Here is a 6,828-nt window from a genome sequence, read left to right on the forward strand (position 1 = left end):
TAGCATGTGTCTGTTGGCAATAGATTCTTTCAGTTTTTGTTTATGTAAACATGTCTTTATTTTACCATTAACAGGAGGGATAATTTGTTAGATACAAATTTATTAACTGATTTTATTATTAGCATCTTCATTGGCAAGACATGCCATTCCATGTCTTTTGACATGAATACTTTTGATAAGAGGATAACCATTCATTTTAATCGTTGCATCCCCATGATGTGTCATTTTTCTCTTGCTGCTTTCAAGATTTTTGTCTTTTTAATGTTGGTTTTCAGCAGGGTAGTGTAATGTGAACTTTGTACTAAATCTGCTTGGGTTCCTGGCTCCCTAGAGGGGGACATTTTTTTGTTGTTGTTAGCAATGAGGCAATGCTAGATTGAGCAAATATTATGCTCAAAAAGTGTAAAAGGCAGTAAAATGGTCACCCTTTGTTGTCTTGAGTTGCATTCAGAAATGCAGCGAATTTGCAACTTCTTTCTGGCTTTACATTTGCACTGGACTCCCTACTTTCTCCTATGTGCATGTGTATCTTACCAGCAAGCCAGGGTGGTGTGGCAGATCAATATCACACTGCTTGATGGCTCTCTCACTTCCAAAATCTCTGCATTAAATTTCCTAGTGCTCTGTTACCTGCCCTGAACAAAAGTCATCACTTCTGGGATAAAAGCTGTGGGTCTGGGAACCCTTGGTGGGGGAACGAAAGTTCCATCAGGTAAGAAGGTCACAGAACTATGGATCTTATATAACACAGTAGAAGTTTGTTATGAGTAGATACATTAAATCTTCATGATTCACCAATTCCACATTTATGAGTTTGCGCACTCGCTAAAATTAATTCATAATCCCAAAATTAATACTCGGGTCTTTGGTGCTTACAGACACGTGTGGCATGGTAAAACTTTGAGAAGCACACTTTTCAAGCCGAGGTCACACAAGGTGATCCCCCGGTTTAAGATGCATTTTTGTGTTTATTGTCGATGGTTTCACTGTTCAAAATGTCCCCCAAGCATAGTGCTGGAACACTGTCTAGTTTTCCTAAGCATGACAGGCTGTGATGTACCTTACCAAGGAAATATAAGTTTAGTTAGACAAACTACATTCAAACGAGTTATAGTGCCGTTGACCATGAGTTTAATGTTAGTGAATATAATACATACTGAATAAGGTATCTTTAAGCAGAAACCAACATAAGATAAGGTGTTGTACTGACCTGTTGATGAAAATGGTGGACAGAGGCTAGTAGGAACCTAACCTTGTATTTCTCTTAAGGGTAATAAACCAGTGTTCACAAAAGTTTTCCGGAATATAACTAACCATGCATAACAAGAATTAACTGTGTTTGTTTTTTGTTTTTTTGTTTTTGTTTTTGTTTTTTTGAGCTGCATGTGTTGTTGCTTGTATGTTTCGGAGATTAAACCCTTGTCAGTCTCTCCATTTGCAAATATTTTCTCCCTTTCTGTGGGTTGTCTTTTCATTTTGTTTATGGTTTCTTTTTACTGTGCAAAAACTTTTAAATTTAATAGGTTCCATTTTTTTTCTTGTTTTTATTTTCCTAACTCTAGGAAATGAATCTGAAAAGATATTGCTGCAATTTATGTCAGAGAATTGTTTTCCTTTTTGAAAACAAACTTATGGTTACCAAAAAGGACAGGTAGGGGGAGGGATGGACTGAGGATTTGGGACTGGCACACTGTGGTATATGGAGTGGTTAGCCAATGGGGACCTGATGATTAGCACAGTGAACTCTACCCACTATCTGTGATAATGTACATTGGAGAAGAAGCTGAGCAAGAATGAATGTGTGTATGTGTATAACTAAATCACTTTGTCATACAACAGAAATTATCACAATATTCTAAATCAGGTATACTTCAATGAAACTTTAAAAAGAATTTTAAAAAAGAGTGAAAGAATCAACTGTACTTCTCAAATTGTTGATGACCTTCAATCATTTTCCAGTGTCCTGATCCTGATATTGTTATGAGTAACTTTGTTCAGCCATATTCTCCTTTTCTGTTGAGTAGGTTTCCTCAGACATCTCATGTTGCCATTTCTGGAAGTGGAATTTACTGCTTTTTTTTCAATATTAACATATTAGATTTTATATGTTTTATAACAAGTCATATACATTTTATTTCTTCATAGTTTAGATGAACTATGTATCCTATCACGTGGTAATGTGGCATTCATATAGAGATTTTTTTTCTTTTAGCTACTTGAAAAAAGAAGTCTAAATTATTTGAAAGAACTTCACACCAGCATATTAACATTTATATAATATTAAGAAACATATAGAACGTAAGATTAAGTAGAACTATATTTTGAGTGTAAATAAATTAATAAAGTAAATAATCTTAATACGGGATATGGAAAAATAATCAGAACTTCAGAAGAAACCCAGATTCCCTTCCTCTGTTGTAAACTTGATCCTTACTCCAGAGTTAACAACTATTTTGAGGTTCTGTGGAAATCATTAATCATTGTTTTATTTCGTTAATTTGGATTGATGTATGCATTCTGAAACAATGTTTTTCTAGGTTTTACTTGTTTCTCAAATTTATAACAGTAGCCTCAAAGAGCATATATTTCTATTGTATCTGGCTTGTTTTGTTCAAAATTATATTTGTAAAATCCATCCAAATTATTGCATTTAGTTTTCACTTAATCATTTTTATTGTCACATGATCTCCCATTGTATGAATACAACATATATTTATTTAATTCATTCTACTGTAGGAGACCATTTGGGTTCTTTCTATTCAGTGTCTATCCCAAATGATGCTGCCATGGATGTCCTGTGTGTATTTTTGGTGCATTTGATATTTTATGTAGAATCTATACATAGTGTTTGAATTGCTGGAATAGAGGATATGCAAATTTTATAATTTAGTAGGTAATGTCAGAAATGTTATAAAGAATAATTAATTTGCTTTTCTCTGATTACAAATTTGATTGCATACAATCTCTAATATTACCTATTTCAGTTTCCTTTTAGTAAAACCCCTTTGCAAGTTTTGGAATTTTTTTTTTCATAGAAGAAATGGACAACTTTCTAGAGACTTACAGCCTGCTGAAACTGAATCAAGAAGAAATAGGTCAACGCCGAGCAGTTATGCTGTGAGCCACACAAAGCTACAGCATGATGACTACAGTTAATACTACTGTACACTTTGCTAAGAGAGTAAATTCGTAGTGTTCCAAAGGTGGATATGTTTGTTAAAGTGACTAGACATTTCACAAAGTATCATATTACACAAAGATACACAACTTTATTTGTCAATACCCCCAATAAATCTGGGGAAAAAAAAAAAGAAATAGACCAACTAAACAGACCGATCACTAGAAACGAAGTTGAATATGTCATAAAAACATTCCCTACAAATAAAAGTCCAGAACCATATGGTTTCACAGGAGAATTCTACCAAACATACAAAGAGGAACCTATACCCATCCTCCTTAAACTTTTCCAAAAGGTTGAAGAAGTAGGAACACTCCCAAGGACATTCCATGATGCCACCATCAACCTAATAGCAAAATCAGACAAATATACCACAAAAAAAGAAAACTATAGGCCAATATCTTTGAAGAATATAGACACAAAAATTCTCAACAAAATTTTAGCCAACCGAATTCAACAACATATAAAAAAGATCATACTCCCATAACCAGGTGGGATTCTTCCCAGGTTCACAAGGATGGTACAATATACGCAAATCAATGAATGCCACATGCCACATTAACAAAAGAAAATCAAAAACCATGCGATGATCTCAATAGATGAAGAAAAGCATTTGACAAGATCATTTGGGTGAATATTTTTTTTTTTTTTTTTTACTGGCTGGAAAATATTCTTTCCATTTTTTGGACATTAGTTCTTCATTAGGTTTTTTTCATTTTTTATATTTTCTCCCACGTTGCAACTGGTATTTGTGTTCTCTCTATGATATCTTTTGGAGAATGTAATTCTTAATTTTATTGTACTTTGTATTTTTATTTTTTACTTTGTGATCAGTGTATTATGGTTTTTGTTTAATAACTCTTTGCTTGGAGTTCCCATCATGGCTCAGTGGTTAATGAACCTAACTAGTAACCATGAAGTTGCGGGTTTGATCCTTGGCCTTGCTCAGTGGGATAAGGATCCGGCATTGCCATGAGCTGTGGTGTAGGTTGCAGATGCGGCCTGGATCCCACGTTGCTGTGGCTGTGGCGTAGGTCAGCAGCTACAGCTCTGATTTGACCCCTAGCCTGGGAACCTCCATATGCCGTGGGTGTGGCCCTAAAAAGACAAAAGACCAAAAAGAAAAAAAAAACAAAACTCTTTCCTTGCTGCAGGTTATTAAAAATATTCCAATCCATTATGTCCCAAATCTTTATAATTTTAGCTTTACTTTATTGGGGTTGATTTTTTAATATGGTATGATAAAAGACTGTGATTTCATTCTATTTCATACAGATATTCCTTTCCCTATTACTATTTATTTCAAAGGATGACCTTTCCCTATTGTTTATGCCATGCCATCTTGCTCTTATACTAACAAGTCCATACATCTGTCAGTATCTTTTTCTTCTAATTCTTTGTTCCATTTACATGGGTAGTTTTCTTCACTTGGAACAATACAACATCATCTTAATTATCATAAGTTTAAAACTGCCTTGGTATTTTCAGAGTAAATTGTTCCCCTTGTCCTTTTATCAGTGAGCGAAGTTATTTTCCTTCTAGAATCAGCTCATAATTGTATACTAAAAAAATAACAATCCTGTGGCTGTTTTAAGTAGCATTGCATTTAGCCCATCACGAATCTTGGCAAGTTGACATTTTTACAATATAGAGTTCTCCAGTCCAATAACATGATGTATCTCCCCAATGACTTAGTTCCTATTCCATATTTATCAGTAAACTTGTATAATTTTATCTGAAAAAAACCTTGCCCAACCTTGAAATTAACTCCTATGCCTTCCATGTGTTCATATAAGATCACTGTAATTTATTTCTCGTTAAGTATCATTACATATGTATCTGAATCTTATCACTTCCTACACTAAATTTAAAATATTTTTTATGTGTTTGTTTCTCACATTAGATCTGTAGTCTCCTCAAAGACAGGCAATGTCTCATTCATTTTTGAGCCTAACAGTTTCTCACATTGGATACTCAGTAAACATATGTTTATTAAAATGTGACAAATATTCAGCCATATGGAAAAGGATGTGACCATTTATAAGCCATTTAGCATAATGTTATATAAGAAATGATGATACAGATGGTCATATCATGGAAACACATCCATGGCATTTTAAATAAATACCTGGAGTCATCCTCATCTTCCCTGACTCTCGCATCTCTCATTAACTCCATCAGTGCACCATGCTGGGCTCAGTTCTTATACTACACCTAGAAATCCTACCTTTTACTGCTATCCTCTGCACTGTACACTAGTCCACGCTTCCATCTTTGCAACAGCCTCTTTTAACCCACACAGTCTGTTTTATAGAGTTATCAAAGTAATTTTTTAAAACTAAAATTAAATCTAAAGAATACTTGGTTTAAAAATGCTCTAGGGGTTCCCATCATGGCTCAGCAGTAATGAAACCACCTAGTATCCATGAGGACGCTGGTTCGATCCCTGGCCTCATTCAGTGGGTTGAGTATCCAGCCATGTGTGTGAGCTGTGGTGCAGGTTGCAGATGCAGCTTGGATCCTGCGTTGCTGTGGCTGTGGTATAGAATGGCAGCTGCAGCTCTGATTAGACCCCCAACCTGGGAACTTGCATATGCCGCAGGTGCAGCCCTAAAAGAAATAAAAGGAAAAAAGAAAGAAAAGAAATGCTCTAAATCAGTTTTAATCCACTCTGAGAAGAGTAAAATCAATGTCTTTAAAAAAGTCTACAAGGTTATAGACAATCTGGCCTTGTCTTATCTCCAAATGCATCTACTACTCTTGGCACCCTATATGATTTTTCATCTATGTTGATCTCCCAGATGTTCCTTGAATACACTTCTGTTTCAACGTTTGGTGCTTACTTTTTCCTCTAAATTGGACCCTTTCTAGATATTCAAAGAGATTTGTTCCTTGCCACCATTAAATTTTTGATGAAATGCCATATTTTCCATGAGGCTTTCCATGACAAGCCCGTGCAAAATGGCTCTGCTCTGTCTTCCTCCACCTTAACTTCACTCTTTATGCCCATTTCCTATTCTGCTTATCTTACAGCTCTTATTATCATCAAACATCTAACATGTCTTACTATACAACCCATAAGTTTATATAAACATATTTTGTATAGTGTACGTATTTATTATCTATCTTCCTCCACTCTAGAATGTAAACTCCCAAAATGGACAGGATTTGTTTTTGTTTCCCTTCTGTTTACTTCTTTATCTGGTGCTAAGAATAATTATCTGGGAGTTCCCTTAGTGGCTCAGCAGAAATGAATATGACTAGTACCCATGAGGATGCTGGTTTGATCCCTGGCCTTGCTCAGTGGGTTAAGGATTTAGTGTTGCCATGAGTTGTGGTATAGGTCGAAGACATGGTTCGGGTCTGGCTTACTGTGGCTGTGGCGTAACTGGCAGCTACCGCTCCAATTGGACCTCTAGCCTGGGAACCTCCATATGCCAGGGATGCCGCCCTAAAAATAAAATAGACCAATAAAAAATCATAGTTATCTGGCATATGGTAGGAAATCAAAGTTATGTTGGATAATTTAAAGTTATGCAAATGAATAAAGTTTGAAAATTAAAGTGTTTAATATGAAATTATAGAGAGGATGCTTCTGTGTGTTCTTAAATACTGTGCGATGTTTTTTATCCCCATGCTTATCTGAGCTA

Source organism: Sus scrofa, chromosome 8, assembly GCF_000003025.6.
Source record: "Sus scrofa isolate TJ Tabasco breed Duroc chromosome 8, Sscrofa11.1, whole genome shotgun sequence".
NCBI classification, from domain to species: domain Eukaryota; kingdom Metazoa; phylum Chordata; class Mammalia; order Artiodactyla; family Suidae; genus Sus; species Sus scrofa.